Source organism: Podarcis gaigeae, assembly GCF_964106915.1.
Source record: "Podarcis gaigeae genome assembly, chromosome: 13".
NCBI classification, from domain to species: domain Eukaryota; kingdom Metazoa; phylum Chordata; class Lepidosauria; order Squamata; family Lacertidae; genus Podarcis; species Podarcis gaigeae.
Window position 1 is genome coordinate 9,153,117 of NC_139689.1, and position 23,385 is coordinate 9,176,501.

At 38.7% G+C, this 23,385-nt stretch overlaps 1 long non-coding RNA gene and 1 gene segment (V, D, J or C); one reads left to right on the forward strand and one right to left on the reverse strand.

Moving 5' to 3' along the window:
- LOC310828875 (Ig mu chain C region secreted form-like) overlaps positions 1-23,385 on the reverse strand; it is a 1,309,992-nt gene that overhangs the window by 749,647 nt on the left and 536,960 nt on the right.
- The window catches only part of LOC310829120, a 55,389-nt gene continuing 40,443 nt past the window's right edge, over positions 8,440-23,385 (forward strand). For 2 of the 4 annotated variants that reach the window (XR_014557163.1, XR_014557164.1), the window contains exons 1-2: positions 9,094-9,813; positions 12,669-12,795. This is a non-coding gene — a long non-coding RNA (uncharacterized lncRNA). Of the gene's footprint in view, positions 8,549-9,093; positions 9,814-12,668; positions 12,796-22,545; positions 22,673-23,385 lie in introns of those variants that run through there. The other 2 variants (XR_014557162.1, XR_014557165.1) reach the window with 2 other exon arrangements.

The following is a 23,385-nucleotide window of genomic DNA, read 5'->3' on the forward strand; positions in this document are numbered from 1 at the left end:
TAAAAGAAAAGTGCTGAAAAAATGTGCTAAGAAGCACCAATTCAACAGAAAACCAAATTTCATTTTTTAAGTAAATTTAAGTTTATTTGATTAGTAGTTATCAGTAGGGATAATCCACCATTTCATTCCTTTTTGTTAGCATAGAACTGTTAGTATCTGTACTTTATCTTTTAGAAAATGTATTTTACAAAGAATAAATTGTACTGGGGAAAAGAGAACCTATGCAATATAATGTAACATCTGCAAAATCTTGTGGTTCCCATTAAGGTCACAGACATGTTGAATCATTGCCTTGTTGTTTTGTTAACTCCCTTTAAAAGTGTGTGTTTGTGTGTTAGTCTTAGTTAGGAGGGGTGGCAGTTGAGGGTTGGCTGATTGTTTCCACTCTTGTTTTGCTGAGTGTGGAAACTTAAAGAACAGCTACATTATTAGTGCAGGTAATTATGCTAATTTTTAATACGGTGTTCAGTGCAGAATTGATTCCCTTAGTTTTCTACTTGCACTGCTATGCTTTCAGACTGCTAGATTGGAAAAAGTTGGGAAAAGCAATGAGAGCTCACCCTGTCATGGGAAATTGAACAGCCATTATCTTTTTAATCTTGGTTTTACCTTGTTTCCCCTAGGTATTCCACATAGGTTTGCATATATATTAAAATCCCCTTTTCAGTATCCATGGAAATACATTAAAATATTACCAATGACCTATTCTTTTTAAATAACTGCTTCAGCCAGTATCAAAATATCCCTGTTCTCTTGAGGCCAAAATTGTTTTATCCTTGAGGTTTGTGATTTATTTCCTATTTTAAAAGATGCTCAAGTACAAGTACCAATATTCAGCCTGAAGGGATATCATCAAAGACTACCATCCATGCTCTAGGCACACATCTTACCTGGGGCATCTTGTATCTGCACAGGATGGTGGCCATCTGGAGACATGAGTCTGAGTTTGATCCCCCAATGACAGCTATTGGAATAGTTTCAGCATCACACTTGTAATTAGGGATAAATCTGCCTTGCCTGGATAGAAGTTCAAGAGAGGCTTGATAGGTCCAACTTGCAATGAAATGGTTGTTATAGATGTGGAAGCCGAGTGTGACATTGGGTAGGATATGTGGATTCTCATTTATCTCCTTCACAGCAAACGTCAAGGCCAGCACATGCTGATAGAGTTGTGTCATTGGCCTGAAAAAAAAGCAAAATATATTGTATAACAGTGCATGCCCAGAAAAATAGCTTGTATGCCCATAGTCCATGGAAATTTGATCAGATTAGATAGATAGATGTGAACATTTGGATTTCCTGTACATAGCTTTGATCAATGCTTTTTTTTCTCGTGGTATGCAGGGGTACGCATACCCCTAAACATTTTGTGAATCTAATTTCAGCCTCATTGAGTGGCAGTATTTCAATATGAATAGGAAAATGAGAGTACCCCTTAACTTTTTTTTTAAGAAAAAAATGCACTGGCTTTGATGTTGATAAGTAACAACCTCTTTGTGCAGATACAAGCACAACATTCTGTTTCCCCTGCTATTGTTTTCTGAAAAACTCAGTATCAACATATTTCCCTGTCTATTTGTCAAAAATCACACAATACTGCCAATGAATCCTTTATTGAACAGATTCAATCCAGTGAAATATGTAATGAGCATGGGAGAAATCACAAAAAAATTACTTTCCCCCACAATTTTATTATTTTAATTGTGATCACCAATATGGCAACAGTTTAGGAAAGAGAAAGGTTTCTACCAATACAATATTCTGTTGGTATTTGTATATTTTGTGCATATACCAGAACAGAATGTGACCTAGGGCCATATTTCAAGTAGGAATGAACTTTATGTTGCAGAATGTAAGTAGTTGTTCCTGTCAACTCTACTGTCATTGTTGTTATTACTATACCTAATGATGATAGTAATAATATATTATACTGTTTAATGTATTGAAAATGCCTGGTCATCCATTCATACAGCCCTGCCCAAAGCTGGTAACAAGGTCAGTTCCAAATCTTAGTGATAAACCATTCATGGCAGGTTTCAGAAATGTCAAATATGGATTCTCAAATTCAAAGTTTCACATGGGTAATAGCTCCAAAACCTTAGCAAAGCAAAATTAAATAATATTGTGTCTGCTGTCTAGTGATAATTTCATAATAAGTATGGCAAATTTGACCTACCTAATAAATTGAAATTCTGAATCTAATGTTGGCATAATTTGCACAAAGAATTTTGAGGTACACCTCAAGATCTTCCACCCCACCCCCAATAAGCATCTAAACTACTAAGAATGAGAGAAGTCTAGTAGAAATCATTGCCATCTTCTTAATCATCATATGTCAAATGCAGAAATATACTTATTAAACATATATTTAATATATAAAAACCACAATTCCTTACAAAATGTCATCAAAAAATTCAGGAGAGGGAGGTTTACGGAAGGTTAATATACTTGAAGATATATAAATCTGAGACATGATGCCACCAATGATGAAGTCCCCAGACTGATAATATTGGTGCAGAATTGGAAGTGGATCCATAATAGAACACTGAGCAATAGGAAACTTGCACATTATCATTCAAGTATTCTTGATGAGGAAAGTCTCACTGAAATGCATGTGAAAATGTGGTTCACTTAGGGTTAGGAAATCAGTGATCAGTCTGAGAGAGCCTTGGATCCGGCATGAGCTGTGAATGGTACAGGGTCTGGAGATTGCTTCCTCCAGTTTTGCTTCATAGTTTGCATGTGGCTATTTTCACTCCCCTGGGATGGAGAAGAGAAGCAGAAATGTTTATGATTAATTTGATGATTACACAAGAGATAATTGCCAGTTATAAGATGAAGTCTTTCTCTCAGATGGCAAAAGAAAATCATGTTTACCTTATCACAGCCAAAGTTTCATCTGGTCCTACTTAGTAGGGAGGGGGAAAAAAGTTTTATTGGGTCTCAGCATAGAAAAAAGCACGTTAAATAAAATAAGCCAGCCAGAAAACTGAGTCTGTGAAAATAAAATATATCACCAAAAGTGACTTATTGGAGGCAATTGTTCTTGTATGTGGAATAATATTTGCACAATTTAAAGATAGATAGTAATCCATTGTTTGGGAGTTATCAAAGATTTCTAATATTCATTTCCCTTTACAGAGATCTGCCATGAGGCCCACAAAAAATGAAACTTCCGCAAATGAACAGGAGTGTCACTGTGGACCTCTGTAAAGTGACAACCACTTGTCTATTTGGCCTACAAATTGACACAGCCTGGCAGATTGGTGGGGGTGGGGGTGGGGGTCCAATAAACTCTTTATGGCTAGCTGCTTTGCTTTCTTTCATTAACTCTAAGCCAGAGGAACACCGTCTGCTTGCTAGTCACCTTTTCCATGCTGCATTTGCTGGTGGTATTTGAAATCCAGTCAGATGGGCAGGGTATAAATTATAAATTATTATTATTATTATTATTATTATTATTATTATTATTATTATTATTATTGATTAATTCCTTCATGGTGCTCTCTTCTGAGTGTGATAGTCTTCATCTTTCAAATGTGCATAGATTCAGCTCTTCAAGGGCAAGGGGGACATCCAGCTCTTCCAAGACAGAGTCTAGATGTTTTCAATTGCTGTGTGAGAGACTTTGTTTTCCCATGAGGAAGTACAGTTTCTCATAGATCTCTGCCCATCTCTTCATCTGCTTGCTGCAGTCTGTGATGATCTCTCTAGGCAAGGTTTTCAGTGGTGCAGTTTTCCTATTGCTTCTAATGTTGATTCAGTTCCTTTCTATGATAGTGTTGCCTCTCAACAGTGTTGCCCCTGTTGAGTTGAAGACTCTGACACAGCTTTAACCAGTAGTCATTGGAACGTTATCTTGCATTCTGCTAGGCATTGCTCCTTTTCTTTCCCAGTGCACACTTGCAGTTCATAAGAACCTTGCACTTTGCAGCGAAAACAAGCTCCATATTCTTAATGCCAGCCACAAACCAATTAGGGATCTGCTGCTCTTTTTTGCTGACATAGCTGTGTTGTTAGTTGCCTCTCTGATGTAGTTTCACCTTGCTTCAATGCACATTAATAGTGCCTGTTGAATGGAATCCCAGAAGCATTAACAAAATTCTCTGGCAGCAACCTGAAATCTACCTCAACTCCCATGTACCACCTTCTCTAGCTCTCAGACAGCCTTTCTCAATGCTGGGTTCCCATATGTTGTTGGACCACAACTTCCATCATTCCTGACCACTGGTCCAGCTAGCTAGGGATGATGGGAGTTGTAGTTCAACAACACCCAGGAAGAAAGCCTTTCTAAGGTGTATAGCCCTGATCTGGGTTTATATTAGGGATTTTAAAGAGTACATGAAGAAACATTGTTCTGGGAACAAAAATATCGGTACAGTGGTACCTCGGGTTACAAATACTTCGGGTTACAAATGCTTTGGGTTACAGACTCCACTAACCCAGAAATAGTACCTCCGGTTAAGAACTTTACTTCAAAATGAGAACAGAAATCGCATGGTGGTGGCAAGGTGGCAGTGGGAGGCCCCATTAGCTAAAGTGGTGCTTCAGGGTAAGAACAGTTTCAGGTTAAGAACAGATCTCTGAAACGAATTAAGTACTTAACCCAAGGTACCACTGTATGTAATGAGTGAGGTTTTGCAGGGTGAAAGGAATGAAGAAATGGTTGTAATAGGTACAAAGCTAGAAGTAATATAAATATAACACAACAATTAAAAAGATTGAAAATTTGAAGTCCCAAAACAGTGGAAGGAAGTCAAAATCTATGTATGTTTTGTTATGTATTGTGAATATTATGGGTGTTTTTGTTTTTTTCCTTTTCCTTTTTGGTTTTATATGTATAATTTATGTTGTACATAATTTTGCATTGGGGGAAAAAAGGAAATCCCATTATTATTTTTTAATTTGGAATCTATAATTGGTTATAATTGGCCTGATTTAATTTGATTTGATTTGTTACCAATTGGAATGTTATTAATGGAAAATTATATATAAAAATTTTTTCAAACAAACAAGTTCAAACCAAGTTTGTCCCTTTGTTCCCATGGATTACACCAAGTTTCTCCATCCCTCCGCTTTTAAAGATGTGGTGCTTATGATTAAAAACAGCAATAACTGGGTGTTGGATTGCTTCCATGGTTGTCTCCTCACAAAGCATTGCATTAGCATGCAATAGTGATTTGATGGCTGTCCAGCAAAGCAGTCAAACAAATATTTGACGTTCTCTATTGCTTTCCTTCCTCACCAATTGATTTATATTTATTTTACTTGTCAGATTTAGGGTGGTTTACAATGTAAAAACACATACATGCATAACATGGTAACAAACAAAAATAATACCCCCCACCCATAGTTTGCTTAATTAGTCAAAGGCCTCAGCAAAATGATGAACAACAACCAGCGTTGCCCTGCCAATGACCTTTGAATTACTCCTGTGGAGAAGTATTTGGTACAAATTATGTTCTAAATCATGAGTGCAGGTTTAGACTAATATAGAAACTCTTCAGTCAGCAAGTGGCAGCACTACTCTCGGTGCATTTAGATTTAAAAGAAAATGACATGTTATACATCACAGCAAGCTCTTTGAAACCCTTTTATTTGTCTTAAATAAGTGTGTATATGTCTGTGTGCACATTGTGATTTTGATTGGAGCCAAACAACATGGGAAGGGAGTAAACTCTTTCATCAGCCCATGGTGATCATATCTGTCTACCCAGGCACTTTCCCACTCATGCATGTGCTGATTTGATAGCCTTCTGGCCACTGCTTACAAGTGGGTTTCTAACACAGCATTTGCTTGTTTGTTTGCATTCTGTATATGCTACCATAAAACAAATAGGTCACTCAGTGTTTCATTTATTTATTTTTAATAAGTTAGAAATGACAATGAAATAAATTTCATAGGTGCTCAATGTTACGCCAACCCTAGACATTCTTTGAGATTAAATCTACAATTTTACCCCTATAGTCAATTCCATACTTTTTTTAGCCACTGATTTATTGCATGGATAAACTGTAGCTGCACATGGCTTTGGCAGTACAGTGGTACCTCGGGTTACAGATGCTTCAGGTTACAGACGCTTCAGGTTACAGACTCTGCTAATCCAGAAATAGGGTTAAGAACTTTGCTTCAGGATGAGAACAGAAATTGCACAGTGGCGGTGTGGTGGCAGCAGTGGGAGGCCCCATTAGCTAAAGTGGTACCTCAGGTTAAGAACAGTTTCAGGTTAAGAATGGACCTCCAGAACGAATTAAGTTGTTAACCCGAGGTACCACTGTAGACATTATTTTTAGCATTTAGCAATGCTTTGTTTTCCCAAAGAAAATGGTCTCACTCTGACTTTCCCTTAGCATTTGCCCTTTGGAGAAAATTGTAACCAATCCACAACTTTTTGTGCCACTAAAGAACAGAGGTAGCATATGGACCAACATGTTTTCTATCAAAAGGGCCACTCAGGATCCAATCTCTGAATAAGTGATTTTCTCCCCCTGCAATTATCTAAATCACAAAAAATGGGCACTGCCCAGAGACTGCCCAGAAGGCATCATGAAACAATCAACAAGTAAGCCTGAAAGTGCTTATAAATAATCCCCCTTGGACATAAGAGCATAAGGCAGACAGAGCTTTGTTAGCAACCTTCCTGATGTTTCTTCTGCCCACCCCTATAATACTGGTCAGATGTCATATCAAAGTGTTTGTAATCTCAGCAGTTAATCAAGATGTTCAGAGTCAATCATTTAATAGTAAAAATACAACTGATAAATTATTCTTCTGCAGCTGTATTGACACAGTCGGACATCATTCAACAAAACCTATTTAACTAAGGCAGGTGGTATGGATGGGGAAAGGAAGGACTGTATTTAGAATGAAACTTTGTTGACAGTATGTTGCCACTATTGGTGTTGCTGTTTCTGCTTCCTCCTATGGTGTGCAGACTAGATGATGTGACCAATCTTCTCCTTGTTCCCCATGAGTGGTACCAGCCAGGTGACCTCATCATTGGTGCAATTACTTCTCAGATATTTTACGTTTTCTCTGAAATTGAATTCAAGGAGCACCCTTCACAGAAAATGTTTGAGGTTCCACAGTAAGGATCAATCCCCACTCTCCATCTTCTGGGCTTGGTCAGTTCATAGGGGAATTGTCTTGATAACTGACAGAAATCCTGTTGGCCAGCTCCTCATTCTCAACCATATTTTGAATTTTGTGCATTCTGCTAAGCTTTCAGGCAGTACATATGGACTTTATTCCAGTATATTCTCAGGCATTTAGTGTATTTATACTGCTGATATTTCGTTGTTGTTGTTGTTGTTGTGTTTATTGAGCTTAATTGCTTTTTTAGTGTATTGTGTTATGTTTTGAAAGTCAACTAGAAGCTGATTTTTAGTAGTAAACTAATAAAACATATATTAGGAATGTTTCTATTTTTAGCAAGGAACATAGGAACAAGGAGAGATATCTGAGAGTAACACTTCTTGGAACTAATGAAATTGATTGTAATCAACAAAAGCGTACCCATATTAGGTTTATTAGTCTTCAAGGTGACAGTAGACACTTCATTTCTCTTTCTCTCTCTCTCTCTCTGTGTGCGCGCGCACTGATTTTTGTGCATCATTCTTAGATATTTTGCAGGGTGCTTATTTGTTACACACACACACACACACACACACACACTTCATGTTTCTTGAACCCAAGCAGCTAGTAACAAAAAATTGAAGGGGGAAACATAAACACTGGGTGGTATTCAGAGTAGAACCATTGAAATTAATTGCTATCACTCAATAGCCAATCATTAACCAAAACAAGGGAAGAACCTTCTGGTACTTTAAAGATTAAGGATTGTATTCAGACTAAAACTGCCATCTTACATATTACTCATCCATCATCATAGGTCATCTGATTTAAAATTAATAGGCTTGCACTATAAGTTTCCTCCCACTAAAATGAATGGATCTTTTTAAAAAGTCAGATTAATTTATTGGGAATAAATGAGAATAAGTGTAACAAATATGATGCAGTTCCATATATGCCTATTCCTGAGTAAACCCCACTTGTTTCCAGGGGATTGTGGTTTGCAGCAGAAAGTCAGACTCCAAGAGGTGTCAAAATACTATGCAGAATATAAATGCACTCATGCAGCCTATATTATATGTGTTCTAAGGAGGAAGGTGTCTGTTAGCTCATAAATAATACGTTTATTTACTGCATTGTAAACTTTTCTTCTGAAATGGTAAATTAATTTGCTTTGTTTGCAGAATGCTGACAAAATTCTACCAGCACACCATTGCTGTGGCATTTGCTGTGAGGGAGATCAATGAGAATCCAAAGATCTTACCCAATGTCACACTTGGGTTCCATATCCATGACAGCTACTATGATGCAAGGATGACCTATTGTAGCACTCTAGGTCTGCTCTTCAAGTTGCATAGATTTGTCCCCAACTACAAATGTGACACCCAGAAAAACCTCATAGCCATCATTGGAGGACTTGGCTCTGACACGTCTTTCCATATGGCAGACATCTTAGACTTGTACAGCATTCCACAGGTAGGAATGTATTGGAGACATGGGAATTTCCATAGATAACACTCTCCCTGTGTCATTTGTCTGCCATTCCTATGCTGCAGATGAAAGCAAAAAAGGTTCATATTGAGGGACTCTGAGTTATTGGGGTTTGGGGTTCCATTGATCCCTGAATACAGTATCTGAACAACTGTTTATAAAAAATGGAATTGAATAAACCACTCCCTCTACAATTCCTGAGGGATGACAATTCCTAGAAATGGTATACTGTTTCCATATCTCTAGAAAGTTTAGCTGAAATACTCCTGGTATAATACTCACAGAACCTACAAACAACTTCAAGAAATATTTCATTGACAAACAAGCACATTCTCACATATAACAGCCCTAACACATCTCTACCCTATTTCGTCATTTATTTTTAGCTGACATATGGTTCATTTCCTTCAAAGGAGAGCGATAAAAGACAGGTTACATCTTTGTACCACATGGTGCCCAATGAAACCCAAGAGTACATGGGGATTATCATATTGTTGAAGCATTTTGGATGGACATGGATTGGACTCTTTACTGTGAATGATAACAGTGGAGAACATTTCTTACGGACAATGGAGTCCTTGTTTTACCAGAATGAAATCTGCTTAGCCTTCACACGGCAAATCCCACACATACCGCATTTCAATGAAATTGGTGATGTTCTTGACCTAGCCTCAAATATTTATATACCATTCACAGATGATAAAGCCAGTACATTTATCATCTATGGAGAATCTTTGACACTGACGTGGCTGACAGTAATTATAGTTATGCGGGATCCTATAAATAATGAAATCATGTCGTTAAGAAAAGTGTGGATCTTGACAACCCAGACTGTTTTTGTATTAGTAGGCTTTCAAAGAGGATGGGATCTCCAGTTCTTTCAAGGCACCATTGCGTTCTCAAGTCATTCAAAAGAACTTACAGGGTTCAAGCATTTTCTTCAAGTTGCAAAGCCTTACTGGACCTCAGGAAATGGTTTCCTCAAGGACTTCTGGGAGCAAGCATTTGACTGTACATTTCCGACTCTTTATGAGCCAACCAAAGTAAATGAAACATGTACTGGTGAGGAGAGATTGGAGAGCCTTCCTGAGCCACTGTTTGAAATGAGTGTGTCTGGCCACAGCTACAGTATCTACAATGCTGTCTACATTGTGGCTCATGCTTTGCAAGCCATTTACTCTACTAGAATGAAGGACCGGATAATGTTGCGCTATAAAAGATTTGAACTTCAAGAGCCACGGCCTTGGCAGGTAATGTCATGGAAAGGAAACCTTATTTCAATGAACTAATTTGTGCAAGGCGCTTCTACATATGGATAGCCACTCACAACTAACTAATGTAATAATGATGATGATGATAATGATGATGATGATAATAATAATAATAATGGATTCGTGCACTGCCTTCCCAAGATGATAATTTTTTTTAAAAAAGCTACAATGATTTTTAAATTAGAAGAAGAAAAACAGAGTTAAGGCTTAAAAACAACAGAAAATGAAACCTAGGCAGAGATCTTTTCATCAATCTGGAAAATCACATGGAAAATAAGAATGCCTTGACTCATTTCCAGAAAGTACAGATAATGGGCGCTTGTAACTTAACAATAATATTGTTGTACAGAACATGGGGAGCCCCAATGAAAGTCCTACTCTGAGTTATTGTGAGCATCTGATATTTTGGAATTGTCCTACTCAGAGTAGACCCAGTAAAGTTAACAAACTTAATTTCGTTATGTCCATTAAATTCAAGAGTTCTACTATGAGTAGAACTAGTACTGAATGCCCGCAATAGTGTTGTATTTTTCATTCACAGATGAAGTTTTCTGAGTATATTGGGCCTGGATTTTTGATTTTGATTTTTAGTTTTCAACCAATGTTTAAAACATTTTACATTTGCAGCATATATTTTTCCTTGGTCTTTGCAAAATAGCTCTTTTTATGTATTGATCTTTGTTGGATGAAGCTATTTAAACAATATTGGTTAAGGTGGGTTTTTGTAAATGTTCACTATATTATTATGCTGTGTCTCTTTCTCTTTCAATTAGCTCCACTCTTTTCTTCAAAGAATTTATTTTAATAACTCAGCTGGAGAAACAGTTTCATTTAATGATAAAAGAGAAATAGGGGGTGGATTTGACATCATGAATTTTGTCACATTCCCAAACAAGTCCTTCCGTCAAGTGAAAGTTGGATGGGTGGATCCTGAAGCTCTTGAAGGAAAAGAATTCATCATTCATGACGACATGATTGTGTGGTACAATGGTATTCACCAGGTTTGGATTCTAGGGTATTCTTTGGCTTCCCTTCATTTTCCAGATGTGTCATTTGAATACATGAAAATCCCCTTTTCTGTACAATCATTTCTGTTTCTACTGGATAGGACCATAGAGAATATGAAAGGGGACGTAGGCAGCACTGTGGTCTGAACCACTGAGCCTCTTGGGCTTGCCAGTTGGAAGGTCAGCAGTTTGAATCCCCGTGACGGCGTGAGCTCCCATTGCTCCATCCCAGCTGCTGCCAACCTAGCAGTTCGAAAGCATCCCAGTGCAATAGATAAATAGGTGAAAAGGTAAGGATAAAGGACCCCTGGGAGGTTAAGTCCAGTCAAAAGCATATACAGGGTGCGGCACTCATCTTGATTCAGGCCAAGGGAGCCAGAGTTTGTCCAAAGACAGCTTTCTGACTCATTTGGCCAGCATGACTAAACTGCTACAGGCGCATGGAGGACCGTGACAAGTGTCAGAGCACACGGAAATGCTGTTCACCTTCCCACCGCAGCAGTACCTATTTATTTACTTGCACTAGTATGCTTTCGAATTGCTAGGTTGGAAGAAGCTGAGACAAAGCAATGGGAGCTCACCCCATCACATGGATTTGAATTGCCAACTTCTTGATTAGCAAGCCCAAGAGGCTCTTTGGTTTAGACAACAGTACCACCTGCATCCCTAGATAAATAGGTACCACTGTGACGGGAAGGTAAACGGTGCTTTCATGCGCTCCGAAGTGAGATGACTGCTGCACGCCATAGGCACCTTTGACTGAACTTAACCATCCAGAGGTCCTTTACCTTTACCTAGAGAATCTCACTGCCCTCCACATCCAAAATTCAGATGCAACATTTTGCTTTGCCAAAACAATGCTGTATTTTTGGCAGGTGACGTGTTCGTGTTGTGTCTTTCTTAAATATGGGAGGGTTCTCTGAAATTCAGAACAAAATTGTTCTGATGCCACAAGTTGGCCATCACAATTTTTACTGGGTTGTGGTCGCCAGAACAAATGCTTTGAATGGGAAAAGAATGTCAATCCCTTGCATATCCAGGACTTGAAGCTACACTTTCTGACTTTGTGTGTGGAGAACCTCAGTACCAGAGGCTAATGCAGACCAGATCTGTTTGGTCCTCAAATACCTACCAGGCCATGCCCCCTCTCCTTGGTGTATGCATGGGTACTTAGCTGGACCGCAAGTTACAAAGGTAAGCGTTACATTCATGGTCCAATTTTGCAGTTAGTATGAAAGTCCCACATTTTTACGTATGACTGCTGGGAAAAAAATCCTTACCCCTGAAGAGGAACAGGGCAATATCAAGGCTATATCCTGATGATGATGATGATGATGATGATGATAATAATAATAATAATAATAATAATAATAATAATAATAATAATTTATTATTTATAGCCCGCCCATCCGGCTGGGTTTTCCCAGCCAATCTGGGCAGCTCCCAACAGATTAAAAGCAGAATAAAACATCAAACATTAAAAACTTCCCTAAACAGGGCTGCCTTCAGATGTCTTCTAAAAGTCAGATAGTTGCTAATTTCCTAGACATCTGATGGGAGGGCGTGCCACAGGGCAGGCGCCACCACTGAGAAGACCCTCTGCCTGTTTCCCTGTAACCTCACATCTCACAGTGAGGGAAACGCCAGAAGGCTCTCAGAGCTGGACCTCAGTGTCCGGGCAGAACGATGCAGGTGGAGAAGCTCCTTCAGGTATACTGGACTGATGCCGTTTAGGGTGCATTACTGACCTGAGTATTCAATTTCTTTGTTTCAACAGCAGAACTTTTTATATTATTATTTTAAAAAATCTTCTCTGTTTGTGGACAGGTGGTGCCTATTTCTGTGTGCAATGACTACTGTCACCCTGGCAACCAGAAGAAAAGGAAGGAAGAGGGGAAATTTTGCTGCTATGATTGTGTCCCATGCCCAGAAGGGAAGATTTCAAACCAGAGTGGTATGTTATGAACATAAAGAAAGAATAAATGTCTGTTAGGCAATGAAGTTATTCATCACCTTTTGATATATTGATTTTTGCCTAATTTCATGGTTGGAGTGCCAGAATGCACCAAAAAGAATGTTATGCAGCTTCCCGTCACTCCCAGTATTCCATTTGTTAATACAACTCTTACATGCTGTACACCACTATAATAGATACATTCTATTCCAATATGCTAACCCTTGAACAAATGGATTCAAATTAATAGGAGCAGTAGCTACCATGTGAGAGGCAGAGAAATTCACCATGAATCTTAAATAAATTGCCACTGTTCTGTTCCCCCTTTCAGATATGGACAACTGTTTCATGTGCCCAGAAGATCAGTATCCAAACAAGAACAAAAACAGATGTGTTGCCAAAACTCTGAACTTTCTTTCTTATGAAGAACCATTAGGGATCAGCTTAGCCTCAATTGCTATTTCTTTTTCTCTAGTCACAACTTTTGTGCTAGCAATATTCATTAAGCATAGAAACACCCCCATTGTCAAAGCAAACAACCGGGACCTCACGTACACTCTCCTTGTCTCCCTCCTATTCTGCTTTCTCTCTTCTTTCCTATTCTTTGGCCAACCTGGCAAAGTGACTTGCTTGCTCCGACAACCAACTTTTGGCATCATCTTCTCAGTGGCCATTTCTTGTGTGTTGGCCAAAACCAACACTGTGGTTGTAGCTTTCATGGCCACCGAACCAGGTTCCAGTATGAGGAAGTGGGTAGGGAAAAGACTGTCTCATTCCATTGTCCTTTTCTGTTGTGTTATCCAAGTAAGTATTTGTATTGTGTGGCTAGCAACCTCTCCCTCATTCCCTGATTTAGACATGCACTCAGTAACTGAAGAAATCATTCTGCAATGTAATGAGGGGTCCATTGCTATGTTTTATTGTGGCCTGGGATACATGGGTCTCCTGGCTTTTACCAGCTTCATTGTGGCCTTTATAGCCCGCAGGCTACCTGATAGCTTTAATGAAGCCAAGTTTATTACTTTCAGCATGTTGCTATTTTGCAGTGTTTGGTTGTCCTTTATCCCAACTTTTCTGAGCACAAAAGGGAAATACATGGTGGCTGTGGAGATCTTCTCCATCTTGGTCTCCAGTGCTGGGTTATTGGGTTGCATCTTTGCCCCTAAATGCTATATCATTGTTCTGAAGCCAGAACTGAACAGCAGAGAACAACTAAGGAGAAGAAAGAATTAAAGTTAACTCTTGATTCTCCCACCTTTTGTATTGTTTGTGTTGTTTCATATGAAGGGTACTGATTTTGGGAAGGGCTTTTGATTGGTTGTCCAGCCAGAACTTGCCAGAACTCAGTTTGGGCACCTCCCTGGTGGGTGCCATTGCCATTGTAAGGAAACAACAGAGGCATTTATGGTGTGTTCCAGCACCTCTTTTCTAGAAAAATAACACTGAATTTAGGAGAAAATAGATTAATATTAATCAGTGAAATTTATTTAAATGGTCTACTTTGGGTGCCTTCAAGCAAAGTGGTTATTGAGAATTCGTTCTTCACCAAGCTTGTGGAGAGGTTATATAATGCCCTTTGTTTATTGAGCATTCACCCTTATTTGCTTGGAGAGAGATTTTATGATTTACCAGCAATTATGACTAGCAATTATTATTCCACGCGTTTGAATGTATCGCCCCCCCCACTCCTTATTCCATTTTTTAAAAGTTTGCTTGTTGCACAAGAGCACTTTAATTCACTTTAATTTCAAATAGCTAAATTTGCCAGTATGGAATTTATTCCCTTCTTCAAAATAGCAACAGTCTGGAGGGGACTCTGGGCTTTCCATCATTTCTTTTGCTGTTCCCATTCCCTCTCAGCCAGCTTATGAACTGCTAGGTAAAAACCACAAAGCCTGGCTTCCTGTTTCTGGCGGTGAGAAATGGCTGACTCCCACACAATTGGACCCCAGCTGTGCCGGTAATTCAGGGTTGATATGGGGGTAATTAGCCCTGGCAGACTCCCCAGGGTGGGGGAGGACTGTCTCGTAGACCTGCAGATTGTCCAAGATTGTCAGCTTGCATCAAGGTGCAAGTGGCAGGACGCTGGGTCCCAGAGCACAAATCAGTTGGCACTCTCCAAAGTCACTCTCATAAGCCGGAAATATCTGTTTGATAAAAATAATTAGATTTGGACAATAAACAGACATAGTCTGGACTGAAGAAGACTGAGAAAAAAACAGAAAACGGCACATTCCCTGGTGTATAAGCTCAGACTTCAAAACAGATTTTCATCATGGCGTTTGGATTACGGAGGTGATTGATATGTCCTTTTTTCTCTTCTTAATATCTACAATTGTTTTTCTATGCCAAGGCTCACCAAGAAACCTATTTTTTTGAAAAGTACAGATGGACTTCTATTTATAATTAAGTACTCAATTGCGCCGCTTTACTCAGACTTGAAAGACTTGATAAAAATAAAAGAAAAAACAAGATGGCGCTTGTTAATACAGCGCAACATGGAAAAATGAGAATTCCTCCCTTTTCCGAGGGAAGTGGGAAATACCTGCTAGCTGACTTTATAATGACTTGAGACAACAATTTGGAATAAAAGACAGTGCATCTGTTTGCAGAATTTCTTCATTATGAGTGAGAGAGAAAGCTAAATGGATGTCAAGCAACCCCACTTCTAGGGCCCGGGGGGCGGGGATTGTGTGGTTTCTGGGAAGGCTGATTGATCGCCAAATAACTTATTCTGTGGAATACAGTTCATTTACATTGCAATATTGCAAACAGTATGCTTAACAATTTGACAATGGGAAATCATTGAGTACAGCAACAATTTAACAACGTATAAATTTCAAACAACAGGCTTGGATAACAGATCGGATTGGAATGATTTAACTACTTGGGAGTTGATGTGTCATTAAACTTCAAATGATAGACTTGGACAACATCAGGGATTGGAATATTGGAATAAAGACAGGAAAAGCTGCACTGGGAAATAGAGAGTTGAATATAGAGAGTTGAATACACACACACACACACACAAATAAATAAATAAATATATGATTTCTGACATGATTGAGAATTGCACAGCCAGGGATGGGGAACCTTAAAGCAATAAGATCGGAATGTGGAAAATATGAGAACAACAAGAAGAAGGCAGGCATGAAGATATTGGAGATATACTTCAGAGGTCCAGACTATGGGAAACCTAGAAAAATTAATAATTTAGACTGCAATTTGGTTGTTTTTTTATCTTAGTTTATTTTTAATTGGATTATGATTATGGATATGTTAATTGGCTGTTTTATTGGAAACTGATAAAAATGATCTAAAACCAAAACAAATGACAAAGCCTGGGCTCCATGATGGATTCTGCAAATTTCCAGTGTTCTGTGTCACACCCTCAAGTTTATCGTTAATAAAGTAGTGACAGTTTATGTCTCATGAGACTCATTTCCAGGTGTGCTGGCAATATGCATAACTTTTTACTAAGAGAATGTTATTGATAACATTGATAAACGTTATCCTATTTTCCTGTCAGCCACAATCTCAGTTTGCATTAAAGGAGCTTGTACTAGATGACTCTTGAGGTCTTTCCTAACTCTAAAATTCTACGATGCATACGATGCCCAAGAATGGAAGCCAGCTTCTCCATTTGCTGCTTTTAAAGGGGTCCATATTACAGAAAAAAATATGGCACACTAGAGTAGTTTTTTTAATAATAATAATAATAATAATAATAATAATAATAATAATAATACGAATAGATACTCTATCTGGAACATGACTGATGGCATTCCTTAAAATTAAAATTTATTATTGCCCCTCATTTACTCTCTCCCTCAGATTTATTTCTTGGAGGAGAGATAAGGAAATTACCCCCCCCCCCCCAAAAAAAATCAGCCACTCCCAACATGGTCAGTGGTGGGAAATGATGTAAGCTGTATCCCAGCAGCACCTGGAACCGCACAGGCTCTCCATTCTTGGCAAAAAGAAATTGTAGCTTCACGTTTCTTTGATAAAACTGCAGTTGACCAGCCTCTTTTCATCAAAGCCAAAAGTTTCACTCTCAATTTTCCTTTGGTGTTTGCTCACCATGGAAAATTGTATTTGTCACTTTTTCTGCCCCTACGGAGCAGATGATGGAAGGGGGGGGGGGCAGTTCTGCATGTTTGTTAGCAAAACTGCTACTTACAGCCAAAGCAATGAAAACGTAATTATCTCACCCAGCAATTATCCAAATCACTATAATTTGCTCACTTCTCTGAACCTTTTGAGGCTTCCTAGAACTCAAGAAATCAGTCAATAAGCAAACCTCAAAGTGGTTATAAAGAAACCCCGTGCTATTGGGAGTAGGAAATTGGAATAAGAGGCAGTAAAGGTTCTGTCTGCTCATGTGTCATATATATATATAATATAATATATATAATATTATAATAATATATATATAATATTGATCAGATTTAGCATCACAGTGTTGGCAATCTCAGCTAATAGGGTATATAGTTGTAACCCTTTGATTCTCAAATGCTGGTTGTAAATCATTCTTCTAAAGCTGTATTGACAGAGCTAGGAGTTACCCAATGTAGCCTGTTCAAGTCATGCAGCTGCTCTGAATGGAAACAGGAGGTGTGTGCTTAGAGAAAAGTCTGACCAGGAGGATGCTGTGGCTATTGATGTTATCTCTTCTCCCTTCTGCTGTGTGCAAAGTAGATACCCTTAGGTGTCCTATGAAATACCCATTCCCTGCTCCACATCAGTGGTACCAACCAGGTGGCTTCATCATCGGTGGGATTGCTTCTCAGATCTTTTATGTCTTCTATGAAGTTTTCTTCAAGGAGCACCCTTCACAGAATATGTTTGATGTTCCATAGTAAGAGTCTTCCCCCTCTTTGCATCTTTCCAAATCTCCTTTGCTTTTCTGTCATGCTTTTTATATTGCAAAGCTGAAGATAGATATTGTCTTAGATATTTTTTCAGGTGCTGGGGTAGATGTGTAGCTGAAGAGAGGCATTTAAAAATGCTTGAATCAATACATCTATCATTCCTTAAGGAATCATTTTTAATTATTGACAGAAAATCTTTTGGACAAGCCCCTGGGATTGGTGATCCTGATTTACTTTATAAAGGAATGTCCTTCATTTTGCCTAAATTAAAAATTCCTCCCCTTTAGAGAAATAAATAAAAAGACTTTAAAATATGTAACAAATGATAGCTTTCAGGAGTAGAGTGTCTCCCAAGATTCTGACTGGGGAACCAAGAGAAATGAGAGGGTCAAGAAAAAATTTAATAGCAGGTGATTCAAATCTTAGGCATGCCCTGAGAGAGCATAATTTTTATATGAAGTGAACTGAGTTAATTAGCTTAGAAACATCAATGAAAAGTAAAATAATTTCATGTCAATCTAAATCAATTTGATCTACAAAAGGCTTTGTGGCATGTTGATTTCCTATTCCAAAGTTGTACATTTATGAACTTTGCTTGCAGTGTGGTAACAAAATTCTACCAGCACATTCTTGCCTTGGCATTTGCCGTGAAAGAGATAAACGAGAACCCCAAGTTTTGCCCAAATATCACTCTCGGCTTCCACATCTATGACAGCTACTATGATGCCAGAATGACCTATCGTACCACTCTTGACCTGCTATTCAAATCACATCGATTTGTTCCCAACTACAAATGTGACACCCAGAAAAATCTCATAGCCATCATTGGGGGACTTAGTGCTGACACCTCCTTCCATATGGCTGACACATTAGGCCTCTACAAGATTCCACAGGTAGGATCTATGAAAGGGTATCTTAAAATAAACTTACCTTTCTGGGAGTCATTATGAACTTTTGAAAGAGGAAGAGTTTATGACTGACATTTAAATCTGAAGAAGTAGTAGTAGTTGTTGTTGTTGTTACAAACCGCAGTGTGTTAAGCTGAGCTGAGCTCTCTGCAACTCTTCCCGATCTGGTTTAAAGCTGGCCTAGTACATCTCTGTGCATCCCCCTACAAGAGCCATTTCCCTGGCATTCCATTTCTAACAAATCCATTCTCATCTTCATGTTGGTCAAAAGGAGGACACAGTCAAGCCACCCCCAACATGCTTGCTCCTTGAACAAACCTTCTCACAGCCTTCTAACATCCTTCTGTCACATGCACTTCCTATCTCAATTATTTCAAAGTCCTTGCTGCTTCTTCAATATCATCCCTGGCACTTTCCCCCTTCCTTCTCTGCTAAAATCCCTTCCTCGTCTACTTTAGTTGTCTGTCTTTCTTCATTCATTCGTATTTTCAATTCCACCTTTTCCTTTCAGTTACAAAAACCTTGTGGTAGGGAGGTCATTGTTTTGTTTTGTTATTGTTCTTGTTTATATAATGTGTTTTTATTTGACATTTTTATGCTGAGAACACCCCGAGATATTTAGATGAAGGGCAATATACAAATTAAACAAATAGATACATACATACTTGGATTTAATTCATAAATTGCTTAAATAAGTGTTTCTTGAATAAACAGGAATCTGCTGCTAACCAATATGTACGTACATTTTCTTTTAGCTCACATATGGTTCATTTCCCCCAGATAAAAATTATGGAAGCCAGGAACCTTCATTTTACCGCATGGTGCCCAATGAAGCCCATCAGCATATGGGGATTATCAGTTTGCTTAAGCATTTCGGATGGACCTGGGTCGGGCTCTTCACTGTCGATGATAATAGTGGAGAACATTTCTTGCAGACCCTGGAGCCATTACTTTCCCATAATGGAATCTGTTTAGCCTTCACACAAAGAATCAAACAAACAGCCCGTTTTGATAACTTGGATGGATTTCATGATATAGTCTTAAATATTTATGTTCATTTAACAGATGACAAAGCCAATGCTTTTATGATGTATGGAGAATCTATGATAATTATATGGCTCAGAAGTATTATATTTCTAAGAGATCCTGAAAATAGGGAAATATCATCATTTAAAAAGGTGTGGATTGTAACAACTCAGATTGATTTCATATTAACAGGATTTCAAAGGAGTTGGGGCCTTCAGATCTTCCAAGGTGCTATTTCCTTCACAATTCATTCACAAAATCTCCCACAGTTCCAAGAATTTCTTCAGGGAATAAATTTTTTCTGGACGCAGGGAGATGGGTTTTTCAAGGACTTTTGGGAGCAAGCATTTGATTGTACATTTCCAAATCCCAGTGTGACAACGGAGGTCAATGACATGTGTACTGGGGAAGAGAGCTTGCAGAGTCTTCCAGGGTCTCTATTTGAACTGAGCATGACTGGCCACAGCTACAGCATCTACAAGGCTGTTTATGTTGTGGCTCATGTTTTGCAACACATATACTTGACTAGTTTCAAGAAAAGAGCTATGGGAAACAGTGGAATATTAAAATTTCAGGATCTGCAGCCTTGGCAGGTAATGCATTGCAATTGAAGAGTAGCAAAATATAGGACAATTTCAATGAACAGATTAGTAAAAAGTAAATGGTTGATTAGTAAAAAGTAAATGGGACGCAGGTGGCGCTGTGGGTTAAAGCCTCAGCGCCTAGGACTTGCCGATCAAAAGGTCAGCGGTTCGAATCCCTGAGGCGGGGTGCGCTCCCGCTGCTCGGTCCCAGCGCCTGCCAACCTAGCAGTTTGAAAGCACCTCCGGGTGCAAGTAGATAAATAGGGACCGCTTACCAGCGGGAAGGTAAACGGCGTTTCCGTGTGCGGCTCTGGCTCGCCAGAGCAGCGATGTCACGCTGGCCACGTGACCCGGAAGTGTCTCCGGACAGCGCTGGCCCCTGGCCTCTTAAGTGAGATGGGCGCACAACCCCAGAGTCTGTCAAGACTGGCCCGTACGGGCAGGGGTACCTTTACCTTTACCTTTAAATGGTTGATCACAATTGCCAGAAACAAGTAGCCGCTGAAATGCTATTGCATCTCTAATTCACTGAAAAATATTTAATATCAAACAACTGATTCATGCTTGGTCTTTGTTAGATGATGCTACATAAGTATAGGTAAATAATATACCTAAAGAATGGTGGCAGAAAATCATGGCATTTTATCAAAAACTCTGTTGTGTTATTTTCCATTCATGTATTTCGTCTCTTTCCTTAGCTGCACCATTTTTTGCATGACATTTCATTTAACAACTCAGCTGGAGAAACAGTATCATTTACTGATAAGAGAGAAATGCGAGGTGGATTTGACATAATGAACATGCTCACATTCCCAAATAAGTCTTTCATTCAATTGAAAATAGGATCGGTGAATCCCTATGCTCTTGATGGAAAAGAATTCATTATTCTTGAGGACGAGATTATGTGGCACAAAGGTTTTAAACAGGTCTGGTATCTGGGGTCATTCAGGTGTCTCAACATAAGCATCACTGATTTCTTTCATAAACGCATGAAAATAATTTTGGTACCAGCTGGATGCAATTATGAGCTTCCAAAACAAAACTAATCTTTTGTTTTAATAGTGTTTACTATGCCATATTTATACATGGCAGTGCTTACATTAGGTAGACAAAAAAAAAAGTCAGGCGAAAATAGTTGATATCCCTTTTAAATGGTAAGTGGGCATAACACTTTGGAAGGGCACGTTTTAATATCTAGGTAGTGCTGTAACTTTCCATTGGTTTGACTTCACCCCAAAGGTCCACTCTTCCATTGTCTCCTGACACAGATCAGTGCTGAAAAAACCCTAACCATTTCTGTATTCCTAAAGTGTTATTACCGCTCACCTAGTCTGGCTTAGAAAAGTGACTTGGGCTATGTTTTCGATGTGTATCAGCATTAGAGATGCACTGCCATATAATGTAGATTGTCTATCATTTGCCCCCATCCTTCTTCTTCACCATATGCATTTTTAGGTAAAGTGATCACCATTGTTTAGGCCAAGTAGGTTTTTTCTCTCCTATGATTGTCTTCATGGTTTGGGTGGGGGAGGGATTTTCCAACTTCATTGGAAACCTTACAAGCAGAACTGAAAAGCTGCAGTTAGTGGTGGCAGTCTGGTAAGTGCTTCTCAGATGAATTCTGGTTCCAGAGACTTTTCCAAAGGCTCTGTGACCTGTGTGGATGACTTTTACATTAACTCGTATCATTAGCTTGTTGGTGTTGGCCTCAAAGGGTCTGTGAAACATGAATTCCTCACTCTATCATGACAGGCTTAGGAGCTTGATGAAAATTTTAAATATTTCCCACACATGGTCTTTTCTCTATGCAATTTTCTCTGTGCCAAAACTCTTCCTGGGTCTTATAGATATACAGTTAGAAAATGACCATGGAACTTTGCTACAATATGGGATTATGGCTGCAAGACTTTTATATGGACAAAGACGGTATTATCCATTATTCTAACAATGGAATAGCTGTTAAAACTAATTATAACATTTTGATTTGAGGATAGAAGTTAATGTTTGTGTACAGAAAGTGGCTTTCTAGGTGTTTTACTGGAGTGGATAAAGTGAATATTGTTTATTTATAGCAGACAGAGGAGGAACCAGAAGTCACTTACATACTGAATTTTATTTCTCTCTCTCGTTTAACCTCTTTTTTATTTCTTTGTCTTTGTTTCTCTCTTTCTCTTTCTTTATCCCTTTCTTAATCCCACACCTCTTTATGTTTTTATTGTATTCAGATCAAAGTCTTAGTTTGGACAAAAAAAGAGAGGAAAATATTTGATATTAAGTTTTGTATTTTTATCTATAAACCCTCATAAAGTTCATTTAAAAACCCCTCTCCAAAAAAATATGATAATTTCCTGTTGACAGGTAGTGCCTGTTTCTGCGTGCAATGACTACTGCCACCCTGGTTATCAAAAGAAAAGGAAGGAAGGGCAGAGATTTTGCTGCTACGATTGTGTTCCATGTCCAGAAGGGAAGATTTCAAACCAGAAGGGTAAATGACATTTTTCATCGTATAAGACTAGTAATGATTAATGAGTCATATTGATTTAAAAGAACTTACATACTATTTTATTTATGCATGTAGCCACGCTATCCTTCTTAGAGTGGCATGAACATTTTTTCTGCTGCCTTCCAGAAAGTTTATAAAACCTTTCAAAAATGAATATTAATCAAAATGTTTTAAGCAAGGCTACAATATGTTCAGCTCAAAAGGTAATTCAGATAATATTACATGACCACCAATTACCTTGATTTCGGATGATTGAGATAAACAGGTGCAGGGACTGGACTGAAGGGAACGATATTGAGGAGGAGGAAAATGGTGGAAGTTGCCCTCCCTTTTCCTGAAACTTCCAGAGGAGAGGAAGGCAGTACAGTGGTACCTCAAGTTACAGACACTTCAGGTTACAGACTCCGCTAACCCAGAAATAGTACCTCGGGTTAAGAACTTTTCTTCAGGATGAGAACAGAAATTGCACAGCAGCCACAAGGCAGCAGCAGGAGGCCCCATTAGCTAAAGTGGTACCTCAGGTTAAAAACAGTTCCAGGTTAAGAATGGACCTCCTGAACGAATTAAGTTCTTAACTAGAGGTCCCACTGTATTGAATAACACTGGTTGGTTTAGGGAAGTCACAGCTCAGAGACAGATGAACAGAAGACTTGGGAGCTGTTGGGAGAAGAGCCAGGCGAGACAGAGCAGCCCGC